The 18,789-nt window shown below is 34.9% G+C and overlaps 2 long non-coding RNA genes across 9 annotated transcripts in view; one reads left to right on the top strand and one right to left on the bottom strand.

Moving 5' to 3' along the window:
- LOC129051625 (uncharacterized) overlaps window positions 1-18,789 on the bottom strand; it is a 214,512-nt gene that overhangs the window by 13,492 nt on the left and 182,231 nt on the right. For 2 of the 6 annotated variants that reach the window (XR_008516006.2, XR_008516004.2), the window contains 2 exons: window positions 13,623-13,758; window positions 7,432-7,936 (listed from right to left, as the gene is read on the bottom strand). The exons of 2 other annotated variants lie outside the window; for them this stretch is intronic. This is a non-coding gene — a long non-coding RNA (uncharacterized LOC129051625). Of the gene's footprint in view, window positions 1-7,431; window positions 7,937-13,622; window positions 13,759-17,616; window positions 18,734-18,789 lie in introns of those variants that run through there. 2 more of the 6 variants (XR_008516010.2, XR_008516009.2) reach the window with 2 other exon arrangements.
- LOC129051626 (uncharacterized) overlaps window positions 1-18,789 on the top strand; it is a 91,695-nt gene that overhangs the window by 50,461 nt on the left and 22,445 nt on the right. The window contains exons 3-4 of one of the 3 annotated variants that reach the window (XR_010137616.1): window positions 9,764-9,873; window positions 17,624-17,859. The exons of the other annotated variants lie outside the window; for them this stretch is intronic. This is a non-coding gene — a long non-coding RNA (uncharacterized LOC129051626). The remainder of the gene's footprint in view (window positions 1-9,763; window positions 9,874-17,623; window positions 17,860-18,789) is intronic. 3 annotated transcript variants of the gene reach the window in all.

Raw genomic sequence — 18,789 nt, 5'->3', positions numbered from 1 at the left:
AATAAGCTTAGCTTCATTTTATGTTTACATATTTTGAAAAGATTTTGCTATAAACATGTTATGATGAACTCCATATTTTTAATATGGCTGAATACTACATACATATATATAAATCAATATTTTTGATAAATTAGAACAAATTTAAATTTCAAATAAAAATGCATTCTAATGAAAATGGAAAAATACATGTGAAATAGCATTAAATAAATTAAATAGAACAAATACAGGACCTATATGCAGACAAAAATAGCTATCAACCCTTATGCAATGAGTATAGAACAAAAGAAGTTCTGAATAGAAAAGTCATGATTTTAATGATTTCAAGGTGCTTATAAATTTGTTAAAATTCTAGTCAGAATCCTCTGACACATCAATTTTTAAAAATGGGATATGTGTATTTTTTAAAGATATCAAAATATATTATAAGTGCCTTGTTTAAATCAGATGGTATTTTTCATAATAATGCAAGGATTATTTGAAAAGGGCAGAAAGTCTGGAAAATGATCCAAATATAATATGGAGATATTATGTAGGATAAGTTGCATTTAAATTCAGTGAGGAAAAAAGTTATTAAATAAAAGATGTGGTTAAAAGTAGCTGCTAAAAAATAAGCAAGAGAAACAATAGCCCTGAACAGTAAACAATATTCTTTAAAAAATAAGTTTTCTGTGGATTATTAAGTATAAAAACTATAACAAAAATCAAAAATTGTTTAAGAGAACATTTGTATAACACTGTGGGACTGGGGATCCCAAACAAGTGAGAGAATAATCATAGGGAGGAAAAATCCCAAAATTATGATAAACACAAATTATACTATAGTATATTTGCATAAAAATATATCATAAACAATGTAAAAGGGAAAAAATATGCATTAGACTAGCAAATCTTATACTTTCCTCTTTACAGAAAGTTTGTAAAAATGTTACCAAAAAATAGAATAATGTTTTTTAAAATAAGCTGTTGACTATGTAAATCTCCTAAGAGTTGACCAAAATAAATAATACATACACAAAATGTTACTAGCTTCCTTACATAAAATGGATACTTCAAAATCAAATAAAAATGAGATTATGTTTTTATCGACCAGCTTGCCATAATTTTTCAAAGACTGATAACTATACTTGATTAGAATGTGGAGCAGTAAATTCTATTTGGAGAAGCTTACGGAAAGAAAGAAAAGTGCTAGAATATAAAAATACAAAAAAATGTAAAATATTTTTCAATAAAGGAATGGACTGAATGCAATCTATACAATGACATGTCATGCTGTGCTTCCAAAAGTTAATGACGTCTGTACTTTTAAACTCAGGGGAACAGGCAGGCTGTATTTTCATGTACAATATATGTACATAGAGTAATCTTATTTAATATATACAAGTTTATTTACAGGGATGATATTTATCCCTTTATACCTGGTATAATCAAATAAGACATATATAAATATGTTCCTTTTTATTCTCAATATAAACTAAAATATATGTTACCAAATCGCTTCCCAAATGTTAGGCATACATTTTCGTGCAAATAATTCATAATCCATTCTAATATTTTTGTATAATTTACCTAACTGGAAGAATTACTGATACGCTTTTCCTTTGATGTGACTGCCAGTAACTTAATGACACCCCTTCCTGAGCTTTGATTTGCCATGGAGATCTGCACCAAGTCTTTCAATAGCTTCCTCCTTGTTGACCAACACGAGGTTCAAGGCAGGAGAACTGGGACTGGTGTCCATCCATCTCACCAACAGACCACTGCATATACCGAAAATCTACTGCTTTCACATGTTCAGGTCCTGGAGAGCCTGAGTTGGAGCCCCCAGGGGCTCATGCATCTAATCTGGTGTCAGTGCCAGCCCGTAACCTGCCTTTAGGTCAACAGTATGACACCATTAGCTAAAGTGACTTATATTTTCAGTAAGGAGATTTGTTTTATCATCAACAGTATTGTTTATTATCTGAACTTATCTCTTCATTTCTGCTAAGACAACAATTACATTTTTAAAAATCTTTCTAAACTTGATCATTATGACTGCAACCTTTTTTTAGAAAAGCAGGCTTTATTTTTCACAGCAGTTTTAGGTTCACAGCAAAAATGAGCTGAGGATACATAGATTTTCAAAGTACTCCCTGCCCTCACACATGCATAGCCTCCCCAACTATCAATATTCTCTACTAGAGCTGTACATTTGTTACAATCAGTGAACTACATTGACACATCATCATCACTCAAAGTCCACAGTTTACATTAGAGTTCATTTTTGGTTTTGTACATTCTAGAATCTGGAAAAATGTACAATGATATGTATCCAACACTGCAGTATCATACAGGGTAGAGGACTTTTAGGAGGGTGAAACTATGTCTGGGACTTTTTATCAAATAATTCATGCAAAAGCATGACCATAATTTATTAATAGTTATCAAATTATCCTATGACAACTCACTTAAACTAAGTTTAGGTTTTATTTTATTCTATTATTAAATTTTATGGCTTACTATATAGAGTTGAATTTGTTTCTCCATTATTATCACTCACTCAGCAAGCCAAGACAACATATGTCAGTGTAAGTTGTTTTTTTTTTTTAATTTTGAAATAGCATTCAAGCATCCTTGTGGTGATATCTATGCAGCATCACAATAGAAAGCGATTTGGAACTCTTGCTCTAGACCACAGGTTTCCATCTACATTACTAAAATGTTGACTATGCAAACCTCAGGACACCTTGGAAAGAATTGGGGTGGACATAAAGAGCTTTACCATTTACACCAGAATTCCATGAAAATATTATCATCTCTGTGTGCCAAGATGTGACATGTCCAAGTATCTCTGCCCTGAACTTCACAGTATCCATTATAAAGCTTCAAAATAAATTGTTCAGCTTAACAGCATAGTCAACTTTTCAAGATGCAGTGATTTGATTCTTTTAATGACTGAATGAGTTCTGCTGCATTGTGATTTATTCCTTCAGTGGCAATATTTCCATTAAAGGTAATGTTTTAATGACTCAAATGCTTTCTGTGATAATCATTGAGTTAACTTCTAATTTCACTAGAAGCATCTTAAGTTCATAACCATATCAAGGAATTGTAAATAGTCTCAAATCACTAATATCATCTTGTTTTCAAAAGCCACTTAATTATATTAAGAAGAAAGGACATATGCTAAAGAAACATCATTACAGTTCTTTCCTCTGAATAACATAAACAAAAAAGGTAGATGTTAGAAATGAAATCTACATTTATTCAGTAAATCTCTAAAGAGATTCATTTCAAAAGAATGTAGTGAAGGCAAAATGTATTAATTGTAGACTGGCATTTTTTATATTCTTTAAACAAGTTTATTATTTCAGTTAGGTAAGAAAATGATTAAACAGGCCAACAAGAACTTCTCAGAAATATCTTTGGAGATTGCTCTCCACCAAAGAAATTTCTCTTTCTTCTTGAATGCTTTCTCCTTGAGCTAGACTACATTATTCAGATTTCCCTACAATTAGACACCCATATAGCTACATATTCCGTGATAGAAATATTGCTGTTTCTAGACATGCTTGTACAGTTTTTCCAGCATCCTCTACCCGGCACTTTTCCTGCTTAGTGCGGGATGGAAGTGTGATGACTCTAGAAAATTTAGAAATGAGCTTTTTTTTTTGTTTCATAATTATTTTTTAAATTATTGTTTAATTTTTTTTTAAGTTCTGGGGTACGTGTGCAGGATGTGCGGGTCTGTTACATAGGTAAATGTTTGCCATGGTGGTTTGCTGCACCGAACAACTCATCATCTAGGTATTAAGCCCAGCATGCGTGAGCTCTTTTCCTTAATGCTGTCTCCCCCCCCACCTCCCTCAACAGGCCCCAGTAAGTGCTTTTCCCGGGCCGGTGTCCACATATTCTCCTTGTCCAGCTCCCACTTGTCAGAGAGAACACACGGTGTTTGGTTTTCTATTCCTGTGTTAGTTTGCTGAGGATAATGGCTTCCAGCTTCATCCATGTCCCTGCAAAGGACATGATCTCATTCCTTTTTATGGCTGCATAGTATTCCATGGTGCATATGTGCCACATTTTCCATATTCAGTCTATCATTGATGGGCATTTGGGTTGGTTCCATGTCTTTGCTATCATAAACAGTGCTGCAATGAATATACACGTGGATGTATATTTATAATAGAATGATTTATATTCATTTGGTTGTATACCCAGTTATCATATTGCTGGATCAAATGGTATTTCTGGTTCTAAATCTTTGAGGAATTGCCACACTGTCTTCCACAATGGTTGAACTAATTTACATTCCCACCAACAGTGTAAAAGCATTTGTATTTCTCCACAACCTTGCCAGCATCTGTTGCTTCTTGACTTTTTAATTAATAATAGCCATTCTGACTGGTGAGATGGTATCTCATTGTGGTTTGGATTTGTGTTTCTCTAATGATCAGTGATGTTGAGCCTTTTCTTATATGTTTGTTGGCCATATGTATGTCTTTTTTTGAGAAGTGTCTGTTCATATCTTTTGCCCACTTTTTAATGGGGTTTTTTTTCTTGCAAATTTGCTTAAGTTCCTTGTAGATTCTGGATATTAGACCTTTGTCAGATGGATAGATTGCAAAACATTTCTCCCATTCTGTAGGTTGTCTGTTTGCTCTGATGGTAGTTTCTTTTGCTGAGCAGAAGCTCTTTAGTTTAATTAGATACCATTTTCCCGATTTTGCTTTTGTTGCAATTGCTTTTGGCGATTTCATAGTAAAATCTTTGCCCATGCCTGTGTCCTAAATGGTATTGCCTGGATTTCCTTCTAGGGTTTTTACAGTTTTGGGTTTCATATTTAAGTCTTTAATCCATCTTAATTTTTGTATAAGGTGTAAGAAAGGGATCCAATTTCAATTTTCTGCATATTGCTAGCCAGTTCTCTCAGCACCGCTTATTAAATAGGGAGTCCTTTCCCCATTGCTTGTTTTTGTCAGGTTTGTCAATGATCACATGATTGTAGATGTGTGGTTTTAAGAAACAATCTCTTAAAGATGGCAGGAAACACCATGGACCTGGGTACCTGAAACAGGGGGTGGAAAAAGTCTCCCTCAACCAGCAATCCTGGTATATAAGCGAGAAATAGCTTTCTATTTTTTATGAACTTTCTGATTTTGAGGTCTATTTATTATAGCTGTTTAGATGACCCTAAATAATATAGACATGTTTACAAACACCAGATAATTTAATTCAACTTCGTTAAATTATTAAAGTCAGTTAAATGAGTGCTAGACTGTGCAGAGAAAACAAGCTGCCATGCAGTTCATCACCAGAAAGGGCAGTGTTGAGCTTGGAATAGAAGCCCGAAGGAGTCACAGTAGGACACCACGCAGCAGGGACCAATAAGGCACTTGGAGTAATGCTGCCCTTCTGCAAGAATCTATCAGCAGGAGTCCAGGGGGACTCCCAAGATATCTGCTTCTGGCAGTCCTTTCTCTTCTACATAATCATAGCCTTTCCAATTCTGTCTTCTTTAAGGATATCAGGATATATTTAATTATGCTCCTTTGTCCTTGCTCCTTTCAGGCACCAAAGAAAGCTTTGGCATTCCAATCACCCTGGGACTCTCTGTACATCACTTTTTCTCTGGAAACCATTAGCATCATGTCCATCCTGACCACCTTTTCCTGTGTCCTCTAATGTAGTAGATGCTCCTGCTGGCCCTGCCAAGACCCTTTCTGTGATATTCCTGTGGCCTCCAGGGTGTGGGTATCGGCGACGTGAAAGGAAAGATGAGGCACTGTGGTAGTTAGTGAGGTGGAGAGGCTGGAGGGTGGACTTCAGTGCCATCAGCTGGCAACTTCAATAAGAATATTCAAAAGGATCATTGATAGGCATGGTATTTGCCTTGAAACAAAAAGCATTTAAGACCTGTAAAGGAATTACTTATATGTATCCAGGGAAATCAAATATTAAAGATCCAGAAGGATGTCAAAAGGCTTGTTCAGGGGATTTAAAGCATAAGGGAACTTTTTGTGAGTGGAGATTTTTAGCTTTCAGACTTAATGACATAAAATAGGAATAATTAAAGAAGGGCTGGTTTCTTCAGCAACCCTCATTGTCTCTCTTTGATGCAGTGGACTATCACATTCCCAGGAGGCTTCTCATCTGTCTTTGATGATTTTAGCTCTGATTCTTTGTGATTCTCTTCAATATGACCCTTTTCATAATTTTTTGGTGATTTTAATATCCATGTTGAGGATTTCCTAGTATCCTGCACTATGAATTCTTCAACTCCTTCTTCTCCAATAATGGGGTCTCCCAATATACAGCGGCCCTTCCCTGCCAGGGCCATTCTCATGGAATTTACAGCCAAGGTAACCTGCCATGAGCCCAGCACTCCCAATTTTCTCTTCTGTTTCTAATAGCTCAGGCACTCTGGTTCTCTGGCTGCAACAATCTTTCAGTGCCAACAGGATATAAATCTTTTTATCCTACGTAATTCTTAAAATCTCTCATATCCCCACCCTCACCTGCATATACTCTTAACATCTTAAATTTTTATAATCATTCTTGCCACTTTCCTGCATAAACTCTCAAATTTTTGCCCTCTTTTTTCTTGTTACCCTTATTTTGTTCTAATGCAACCTTTATTAACTTGAAATTTCCACTTGTTCCATATCTGCATCATGAAACTGAATCTGGCTAGGGAAACAAAATAATACAAAACCAATGTTAACCAAATAAAAATGTTCTGACTGCAAAGCGTCCCTAATACTGCTTGGGAAGAATAGTATATGTAACCAGTCTATTATTTCTCCTCTCTCCCAGATGATTATATTTGTTTTCTTGCTTCTTCTCAGATTACCTATACTCCACTCCTCACTCCTTTATCACTGCCTGCTGGTAAACTTGATTTCTACTTCACTGAGGAAAGCAAAGCAATTGTTATAATTTCATGCTGTGTGTGGTATCATAAGTGTTCCATTATAGTATTACTTATTTATATACCATTAATTAATATTTAAATGTATGACCTTTTCCACATAGTTTCAATCTTTTAAAATAATGTGGATTTAGATGTTTATCAAAAAGCTCAAGAATCAATAAAATGTTGCCTCTGTTTTTTATTAAAGTTAACATATTTCTTGTAAGTAAACCAGTTAGAATACAGTTCATCAAATTTCCTCTCAAATAAATGATGATTCAAACGCTAGGTATAAAATAGATTCTCAGTAAATATTAAAGAAAATTAGTTTTTCAAAATGTATCAGTACAATATTCTAGGACTTCGTGCAATTATGTGGACTTACATGTAAAATTACATTTCATGCAAAATGCTTATGTGTCTTATTGTTTGCTTTGTAATATTTTAAATAGCTGCTATTATGAAAGTCATTTCAAAAATTAAGGAATCATTTTTAACCATTAATGTTCAAACTAAATAAAGCTTTGAAAAATATAACTGCTTTTTAGTATCATTTATTTTTTCAAGATCACATTCTCGTTTGTTTACAGAATACTGATTTTTTTTCCATGCAGTTTGAAGCTCTCTCATTTTACTGGATTCTATTATTGGTTCTAAGAACAATTTTCAGTTGATTTCCTTGAGTTTTTCAGTTAGACGATCATATATTTGCACACAGTTTATCTTCTCTTCCAATAATTGTTATTTTTCCCCTTGCTTCCTTACTGTGAATAGAACTTCTCGTGCTAACAAGCATATATTCTTGCTTTGATACAATTTTTCTGAAAATGCTGTAATAACTTCAGTGTAATTCTTTGCTTCCTGTTCACATAAAGGGAAATGCTTTATGCACTTGGCCATATCATTATATTTGTATTTGCACAGATATAATGAATAAATCCTGAATTCCATCAAATCCATTTCCAATGTTAACACTTATTTGCAATCTACATGCCAAATTGCAGGAAGTTCCAGGGTAGCCCACAGGCAGATCCAAAGGTATCCCTGAAATTGAAAGACATTGCAGAGCTCAGTGTGACCAAACAGAAGAGAAAAGAAGGACAAGATGTGGTGAAACTATCTGAGATGGTGGGAATGAGCAAAAACAACAGGGAGGTGAAGCAGCGCAGCCTAGACAACTGGACTCTGACCCAGGAGGCCTAGGAGAAAATGCAGGAGAAGCAGCAAATGGAAAGGTTCCAGGAGGAAGCATCCGCCATGCACCAGCGGAGTGTGGAGGACTTCAGCAGACAGCTGGATACACTCAGGGAGCGTACCCAAGTCATTTAAACCAAGTCCCTCCTCGCCCTGGGTGTGGAGAGGCATTTACCTACCAGGAGCAGAAGGCCATATCCAGATTATGCTTCCTCCCTTCTTATTTTCTGCAAACATTGTTTTTTACAGGCCTTTATATCTTCTGCTGCAACAGTGTTTTTCGAAGCTGTGTCCCCTCATTCTAGAGCTTGATTAAATTAAGACTGTCCTTTTGCTCAGTTTAGAGTTCTTGATAACTCATAGAAAATACATCATTTTAGTTTAGATGAAAAGCTTTCAAAGTTTGTATAGAGGTAAAGGCCGTTGTCATGTAAAAATGTCTTTAACTCCATTCCCATCTAACCGTCTGAGGCCAGCTGGCTATCTTTGCCTGAATGAGAGGGGATCCTGAGAATAAGGAGCTAATGCCATCCTGGCCTATAGTGTGCAGACCCCGTTGGGACCCCATGTGAGTGCCCTTCCACTCTCCCTCCAGCTTGGGGTTTACGCTGTTTCTTGCATGTCCTGGGAAGCCACCTGCGGCTCTGCGGCCCTCAGACTACCTGCTCCGCCACCTGACCAGTGGACGACTCAGCCTGGCTGGCAAAACAACCACTAAAAGTGAGGATGGAACATTCACCTTACTCCTTTCTGAGTCTGTTACATGGAAATCCTCCTTCCAGACACTTCTAATGGGTATTGCCATGAAAGACAGAGCTAATTGGTCACACCTTTCTTTCTAATGGAGCCCAGACACAGCTTGTCTCAACTCTCAGTTTGGGGCTCCAAGCAGCCTTTCATGTTTACACTGAGTTGCCACATCACACGGGACCTGTCTGGCAATCCTGCCCTAAGGACACCTGAGGGGTGACAGGACCAGACCCCAGCCTCAGCACTGACAGACTTGGTTGCAGTCAAATGGGAGTGCCCAAGTGTTTGCGGGCCTGAATCTCTAAGAGCTCACAAGTTCCCCTGATGAGGATCAAACTACATATGCTATTGGGAGAAATTTGCTCTGTTGATGAATATTTAAAGAATAACAAGGTCAGAAGAGAAAAAGCAAGTGTTGAGTGTGGGGCTATTTTATTTAAACTACAGAATAAAGTAAAGACCAGTTATTATATTTTATTTTTTAAAAAAAGTAAAAAAAAAAAAAAAACCTTTTGATAATGTAAGGGGAAGAATTTCAGTCATTCATTTTCTAATATTTTACCAAATTCTTCATTCTGAAATAAAAACTACTTAGCTAAGATGCAAGATTATACCTCCAGGGTAAATTTGCTAACACTTAATTACATTGTTTTAATCTGCATCCAGTTAGTTGGTTATTTCCTAAAACTACTCTATCATCTTCATATTTATTTTCAAGGTTATACTCTTCATAAAATGAACTGTGAAGTATCACTTTCTCCGTACCTTCAAATAGGATGTGTTGCATGGAGGTGATTAATTTCTTGAAAATTGGAGATTATGTATATTATATATATATATAAACTTTAAAATCTGACAAAGTGACTTTCAGAGATTAAAAAAAAGTAATAATGATCTGCCTATTCTCCCCCGACATTTCATATGTAGGAAACCCTACAGGCCTTAACAGGATGTATTAATCCAGCAGCCGCCACTGCTCACCACTTCCCTGGTCTGACCACCATCCTCTTGCTTGCTTTCCTGTAGCAGGCTTTTGAGTAAGTCTCCCTGTTTTCATTCTTGCTTCTCTCATTTCATTTGATTTTTTCTGGACTAGAACGATCTGTCCTCTTAAACCAGCCAGATCATGTCACTCTCCTGCTCAAATCTGCAAAGTCTATGCATTTCACTGAAAGTAATGCAAAGCCCTTTCCATGGCTGAGCAGACCTTACATGGTCTGGCTTTCTGTTACCTCTACACCCCATGTCCTCCTTCTTACTAACTCTGCTTCTACCATACTGGCCTCCTTGGTCTACCTGGAACTTGTCGGGCAAGCTCCCAAGGCAGCCTCTTCACTGTAGCTGCTCTTCCTACATAGAATGTTATCCCTCATCTGGCCCCTAGCTAACTCTTCCACTTACTACAAATGTGTGCACAAATCTCATCTTCTCTGTAAGTCCTAATTTGACTACACTTAATACTGAAAAGTCATGCCCATTTCTTCTTACTGCACCCTCTAAGACTTTTTTACATTTTGTTTTCAAAATCCACATCACTTAAAACCTTCTGCTATTATAAACTCTGTTAGGATGTCTATTCACTCTTGTCAACTTCCTGTCAATGAGATGTAAGATCCATGGCATACTCTTTGTTTATTTAATGATGCATCCTGTGCACCTGGAAGCATGACAAAGACATAATAGGTACTTGATAAATAATTATTGAATAAATGAAAAGTCCTTGGTCCCCCTTTTGTGCTTACGATCATTATAATAGTTAATCTAGAAAATCAATTAATAATCATTCAGATTTTCAAATTTATTAGCAAAATGCTTATTATATTTAATGATTTAATTGTATAAATGATGTGAGATGTATAGCATATATAATGCAATATGACATATATGAGTATATGATTAATCAAAATAATTAAATTATTTTACTTTATCTTTAATTTTGCGTGCCATATGTATAAAAACAAAGAGAGACTGAGATGAAAACTTTTGACATGATTGCTTCTTTCTTCATTCCGCTATGTATTTCTAACAATGGTTTCTCTAAATTTTCAGGTTATTTTACTCTCTAGAAGAAATTTCAGGCAGATTCTATGTAATGCATAATTACTAAATGCTTGCATATTTGAAAATACATTTGTTACCTGCACACATAAATAAAAATGTGAATAACTATAGAATTCAGGAATCACAAGCTATTATTTTTCTCAATATTTTGTAGAAATCAACTCATTGCGTTTGATATGGTGAAGTGTGGTACCATCCAGCCACTTCTTCCTTTACAGTTCAACCAATTTGTTCCAGATGGTGGTGGTGGCATCCATGACATTCAATAATTTTATGAATTATGAAGATAGGTTAGAATTACTCAGAACAGTGAAGATTTGAAAACATTTTTCTTCTCTGAATATGTAATTGTATACCCATAACCTATGTATATTTAAGTAGATAACCTTTTATAATTTGGACACCATTTTCAGATTTTTAAGATCTGGTCTAGGAGTTGATCATTTACAAAAATAATAATAATTTGCTTTGCTATATGTTAAGTCTTTAGATCTGCTGTTAAAGGTTCTTTTTTCACACTAACATGGTTTTTATCAGTTACATCTCTTATTATAATTCCGGTCTTCCATTCAGGAGCATTAGTCAATCTACAATCTGCAATGTCTCTGTTCATATTTAACTTACATTTCCTTTTTCATTGCTTTTCTAGTTGTGCTGTTTCATTCTTTGATTTTGCATACTGTGAGAGAGTCTGAACTTTGGTGTCACAGCTGTGCTGGAGGCGTTAGTCTTCACATTGTATTCTTATTTACATGGTCTCCATGCTACGTATAGATTGCTGAAGTGCCCAGCCTTCCTCCTCTTCAAATCATAGTGTGGGGGTGATTATTTCACAAGTCTAGGATTTCTCAGAGCATCTTCTAGAACATATATAGTGTGTAATACAGTTCCAATATGAAATCATTTGCTTATTTTCTACAATTATACACTGTTTTCTCTTAGATACTTAGTAGACTCTGGATCAGTTCCTTCAACCCTCTTACATCTGCACACTAGCATATATTTCTTAAGGTCTTGGTGGGCCAACCATCTTTCCAAGATTTGCAGAACTTTTGCTATTTTTAAATCTTTTGGATTAAACCAACATGGCTCAGGAAGACTAGCATTAGTTTTACTTGCCACATAATTGTGAGGTATGTTGCCAAAATACTACGGATGTAATTCATTCTGTCAAATGCATATTTTTCCAAGGGTTGATACATCAGGTGCTTGATTTGGTGCCATGTAAACCCTAAGTGGTTTTTATTTATTTATTTATTTACTTTTGAGGAATTCATCATCATAAGCAAATTACTGTGGGAACAGAAAACCAAATACTGCATATTCTCACTTACAAATGGGTGCTTAATGATGAGTACATGCAGACATAAAGATAGGAACAATAGACATGGGGGACTACAACGGTGGTGACAGAGGGAGTGGGGCAAGGGCTGAATAACTACTTATTGGGTACTATGCTCACTAGCTGGGTGACTGGATCATTTGTGCACCAAACTTCAGTGACACACACTTTCCTCATGTAACTCACCTTCACATCTTCCCCAAGAAACTATGATAGAAGTTGAAAAAAGAAAATAAAATTTGAAAAAATAACAAACCAGGATGTTCTTATTTCTTGGTGGATGAATAAATATGAGGTGGGGGTAATTTTAAAACAACTCAGTACATTTTCAGAACTTGATTTGTCATTTTATTTAGATCTAGACCTTAAAGTTAGCTGGAAGCCACTATATATGGTTGACTGAGTACATTCATAGAATAGAAATACTCTATGAAACCCTACTCTAGAAGTCTTAATAGATATATGGAATAGAATATATTCTATTATACCAGCACTGTTCCACTGTCCAGCAAAACTTTTGTTTTAAAATGTTTTCTAGGCAGTTCCACCTGGAAGGCAGTGTAGTTTGCAATACTTCTGTTGCCTTCACCACTATCTTACACTTCTCTCTCTACATAGTAACTTCTTGTCATTAATTAGTCACTTCAAATGTGGAGTCTCGTGATACATATGTCTAACAATACTGGTGAATCTTGGCATTTGTTATATTTCTCTTGTTTCAAAAATTCTATTTGTATGTTTCCCTCTGTGAACTAATAGAAAGAAGTAAAATATTCCTAGATAATTTAATAAGAAATGCACACAAATGGAAATATAAAATTATCTACTGCAAAAATTTTCTATACTAATAATTTTATTCATATTATTACTTATTACTGACTTTTAGAACTGAGATTATATAAAAGAATAATTATTTTATTCACTGCGTTTTGTCTTGATGACTCTATGGACCATATTTTTAAGAATCTGAAAATGGTGTCCAAATTAAGAAAGGATATCTACTTAGATACAGATAGGCTATGGGTATAAAATCATATATTCAGAGAAGAAAAATACCTGCAAATATCACTCTTCTGAGCAATTTTAATCTATCTTAATTTCAACCAGAACCATAAAAATATGCAATCACTGAGAAAGTCCGGAATGAATCCAAGTACACTTACATTTTACTGAAGAAAAATTAGTACAGTAAAATGCTATGCCTAGCCAAAAACAAAAGTGTAGTCCATTCATGTAACCTTGATTTTATATATATTGTAGTTCAAATAGCTGCACATAAAAACATGACAGAAATTTGGAACATCATCCTCAAAGCGTACTCAGAAAAGTTTAGTAAGTCTGTTTGGAAAGATGAATAATAATAAACATAAAACACCATCTTACCTAAATCTTCACTGGGATTACAGCTGTTAATCAAACACATATTATGAGTTATAGTCTTCCAGCTTTCAAGCAGTAAAAGATGAAAACACAAGTAATGATCTATGCCACAGAAAACAGTGGAACATATGTGGCATATCTACAACAATACATTATAAATAAATATATCAGTTTTTATAAAAATGCATTGTCAATAACAAACCTACCCTCTACAAGAAGACAAGATACAAACTCATGACAAAATGCCTAAGATTAATTTATTTATACCAAGTCACTTGTATGGCAAGAGAGCACTCAAAATGCAAGCATCTTCAAATCTTTCATTGGTTTTATTAATCAAGGTAACAGATGAAGAAAACATACTTACATGTGGTAAGAATCCTCTGTCAATCTCAAATGTTTCTGATTTGGTAGACTGATGCAAATAATTAAAATGTGCATATCAACATTGACTTAGATAGCTATCTTCTCAATAAACAAAGAACATGTGAGTTTATAAATAGTTCAACATCAATCACTATCATCTACTTAATTAAAGTATGACTTTCAAAGGAAAAAAAATATGAGTTAAATATTCCTCAACTTCTATATTAGGACACACAGTGTAAGTGACTAGCATCATATGCTGCCTGGGTCTCTTAAAGTTGACTCTACTCATTGGATGCTGAAAATAATTTGATTCTCCTCTTTTGCCTTACCAGTAATTTTTTATTCATCAATGACATTTAAAGTTAATAAGATATGAAATATGACTAGAGGTATACAAATTTTACTTTAAAATGTAAGAAACCAATACTGAATATATAGATTGGTCCTTGAAAAAATTGGAAACTCCTAACAATCATGGTAATTCAACAAATTTTTTTAGTCATGTATTATATACCAACTCTCTTAAATGTTCTCAGGATGCAAAATACAAAATAACTTTCACTCCTGTGAAGCTTATATTAGAGTTGGTGAGGTTACGCTGGAAAATAACAGTAAACTTATAATAAATAGTATAATAAATTATAATATGTAAGTAAATATACCGTATTTGAAGTAATTAATTCTATGGAAGATTGAGTAGAATAAGGGTGATTTGGTGTGTGCTATGTTAAGGTGGAATGAAATCTTGATATTAAATCTGATGTTGAGGGTAGGACTCATTGAGGTGACATTTGACAATATACTTTAAATAATTGAGGCAGTTAGGCAATGGAGAGTTCCCGGAGCTAACCACCGGAAAAAAAATGCTCTGTGTTTCCAACCTGGAATGCACCAGGAACTCCAAGTTGACCAGGGTAGCTGAGACAGTGGGAGAAAAGAGATAACAATAGGATATAAGGATAAAAGTTAAAGGTGTGGGGTTCCACATTAGGCTTTCAAGGATGATGCAAGAAATTTGCTTTTTAATCTGAGTTAAAGCAGAAGCTGTACAGATTGGACAAAAGGAGTGGCTTGGTCTGACTTATGTTTTCCAAGGACCCCTTCCTTTGTGGGGGGTATAGACTGTGGGGTGAAATTTTAAAAATCAAAAACCATTTTTAGGAGAAGATTGCAATAATTCCTTTAACAGATGATGGTGAGTCAAATAAGAGAGTTAAGAATTTGTATGGGGATAAGTGTCTACATTCTGAATGTCTTTTAAATGTAGACTCAACAGGATATCTTGATGTTGTATAACATGAGAAAGATCGGAAGTTGTGTTAGTCCATTTTGTATGGCTTTACAGGAATACCTGAGGCTGGGTAATTTTTAAGTAAAAGAGGTTTATTTGGCTCACAGTTCTGCAGGCTGACTTGCATAGCATCAGCATCTGCTCACATTCTGATGAGGCTTCAGGAAGCTTTTAGTCATGATGGAAGAGCAGAGGTGCCAGCGTGTCACATGGCAAGAGATGGAGCAAGAGAGAGATACCAGGCTCTTTTAAACAATCAGCTGTCAGGTGAACTCAGAGACCAAGAACTCATTCATCACCATAGGGAGGGCACCAAGCCATTCATGATGGATCCCCTTGACCCAAACATTTCCCACCAGACCCCACCTCCATCATTAGGGATCACATTTCAATATAAGCTTTGGAGATGATAAACATCCAAACCATATCAGAAGGTATGTTTAAGAAACTGAGATGATGGAAATCCATTCAAATAAGATGACAAAGGCAGTGAAGAGAGTAAGATTGTGAAAGAAAGATTAAAAATCCAGTTTTGTTCTTTTGAGTGTAATATGTCTCCTGGAAATCCAAATGGAAATGTGTAGCAGGTAACTGCACATTAATATTAAAAGCTAGGATGTTATTACATGCAATCACCAAAAGTTAAGGAAGCTGAGATATGGAGCGCTCTAAAATTAAGAACATGGGAATAAAAGAAGGAAAGAAAGTAAAGCGTGATGCAGGAGGGGAGACAACACCACGTAATGTCCAGGACAAGAAGTGAATCAAAAACAGAGAAAGAGAAAATCTGTCAGATATTGTTGATAGGTCATGTAAGATGAGAACTGAACATTGTCATTAGATTTAATGGCATGTAGGTGATAGGTGACATTTATGAGAGTAGCTTCTGTGGAATTGTGGAGACAAAAAAAGTGATAGAAATGGGATTGAGATAATGGGAAGAAAGCAATTGGAGACATTGTTGACATATTTATAAGAAGTTTTGTAGCAAAGAAATAGGCATTACCTGGCCAAAAAAAAAAAAAGGTAGGGGGGAAGCAGACAGTCAATAATGGGTGATATTATGCAGTAAGAAATGACAATAAATAGGAATGTTGCATTACAGAGCAACACATACACACATAAACACACACACAGTTGTACGAGGAAAGAAAAGCATTTGGAGCAATGTCATTGATTTGGTGAAAAACATGGCTGTATACTACACAATTAGGGGCATGTAGATTACACAGGAACATAAACGTTCATCACCAAAGTCACAGGAAGGGAGGCAAGGATGTAGGTATAAATGTTATTAGGTGGGTAGTTAAGGCTGTGAGAATTTGGGAATCATTTCTACCAATAACGTCAATTTTCTTCAATATAGAAAATAAAGGCATCCACTGATACTAAAGAGTTGGGTTTCAAGGAGAAAGAAGTTGGAAAATGGCTATCGATTACACAGAGTAAAAGCCTAGGGAAGTAGGGTATAATTGCCTGGCATCATACTGGAAATCCTGGCATTTCAGGCCAGAATTGAAAGAAAGATGAATGACTCTGATTTTCTGTCTTCTAGTCAAGTTCAGCTAAATGGGTAGATGAGGAAATAGCAGAGTTTTGATGTAACTTAGGAAACATTTTTCTGTTGAATATAGCAAAGCAAGGAATGAGCAAATGAGTCAAGGACGTACAAAAAATGATAATTTAAAAGATTTACTATGGAATTTAAGCTGGTTAAAGATGAATAAAGAAATGAAACAGGTAAAGGAAAGTGAAAAGGTGGTATTTGCTAAAGAAATGAGTGATGCCAAAAGACTGTTATTCAGAATAATCAAGAAACTCAAGAGATATTGGATGAATGTGTGATGCATTAAATTAGAATTTTGGAGACGTGACCTCATGGTGCACCTGAATCAGAAGTAGGTGGAGAATATAGGAGAAATAATGTTTGAAATGTTAACTGTTTTGTAAAATATTCTGCCATTCAACAGATATGTAAAATCTTATGTAGAGTATTTGGTCCTTATAGACACCTAGTCAAAACAGAAATCCTCTCCTGTTAGGAATGTACACAGTAATACAGCATCTCTGTTTAAAAACACACTATGCATTTGTTTAATTTTTTTAGTGGAACCAAATAAAATAGAACTTATCAGAGTCCTCGCATTTCCAGGAAAAAAATATTTAGTATTCCTACAAACACCAAGTACTTTTGGGTTTATAGTTTCATGTTTTAAGAATTTCAGTTAACAATAATAAATAGCACACTTAATTTATAATGCCTAAAGTAATGGATTTTTAAAACTTTCTTCACAATGAATTTTATTTTACTTATTTATTTTTTTCTTTATTTTTCTTGAGACAGGGTCTCACCTTGTCAGCCAGCCTGGAGTGCAGTGGCAAGATCATAGATTACTATAACCTCAACATCCTGGGCTCAAAAGATCCTCCTCTCTCAGCCTCTCAAGTAGCTGGGACTTCAGGTTCATGCCACCTTGCCAAGCTATTTTATTTTATTGTATTTTTTGTAGTGACAGGGTCTTGAACTCTTGGCCTCAAGGAATCTTCCTGCCTTAGCCCCCCAAAGTGCTGAGATTACAGGTGTGAGCCACCATGACTGGTCTTTTATTTAAAAAAAAAAATGATTTATAAAATGAGATAATCAAAGTATATGTAGTAAAAGATAAAAGAAAAAAATGTTTTATAGAGCTATATGTAATTATATACATGTACATTCTAATTTTCTAATGTTCGTGTTGTCTTCTTTTTACTGTTTAATTTCTTCTCTCTTTTAAACATATATTCCCTTTTGAATATAATTTTATCTCCATATGTTATTTTGTTTTTCTTAAAGAGAGCCTCTGATATGTATGAGCTCCAAGTTCCATGAAAGTTGGATCGGCCTCTGGATATATACATTTGTTTAGTGCTGTTAAAATTCAAATATATTAATGTTTTGGCTCTTTTTTCTCATATCCAAATATAAATATTACTTCACATCCATGTTAAAGGAGATGGAAAACCCTAGGGAAAGACAGATAACTTGAAATTGCCATTTGAAACATAAATCATTTCAGTTTTCATTTCTTGAGTTTCGAAAGTGATAAGAGAAATGTCTGCATTCAACAATTGGCTAAATTGAGGTACACAGATATTTTTAGGTAAAGAGCATTTTGCTTTTCTTCAGGTAAAAGAACATGGCCCCACATAAATTATGTTTTCTTCATATTACATACAATATTTTATGGACCCTGAAATAATTTCCATAGTAAGTAAGTCATATTTTTACATCTTTTTTTTTCTCTTATTCCTTTATTTGCAAGATCTTGCTAATTCACCTTGTACATTCACTCTCAGTATATGGCCCTGTAAATATAAAGTCGTGTAGATATAAAATCGTGTCATCTGGGTGGTGTTTTTCTCTTCTCTCTGAAGAAAACAAAGCTCCTTTTGCAGGGTCTTCAAATCACCGTGCCTATTGTTTTTAAAAAGCAGATACTGTTAATTAATCAATATTTAGAACCTAGAATG

This window comes from Pongo abelii, chromosome 17, assembly GCF_028885655.2.
Source record: "Pongo abelii isolate AG06213 chromosome 17, NHGRI_mPonAbe1-v2.0_pri, whole genome shotgun sequence".
In the NCBI taxonomy this organism is placed as follows: domain Eukaryota; kingdom Metazoa; phylum Chordata; class Mammalia; order Primates; family Hominidae; genus Pongo; species Pongo abelii.
Note: the sequence above shows the minus strand (reverse complement) of the source record. Positions and strands in the feature narration are given on the sequence as shown.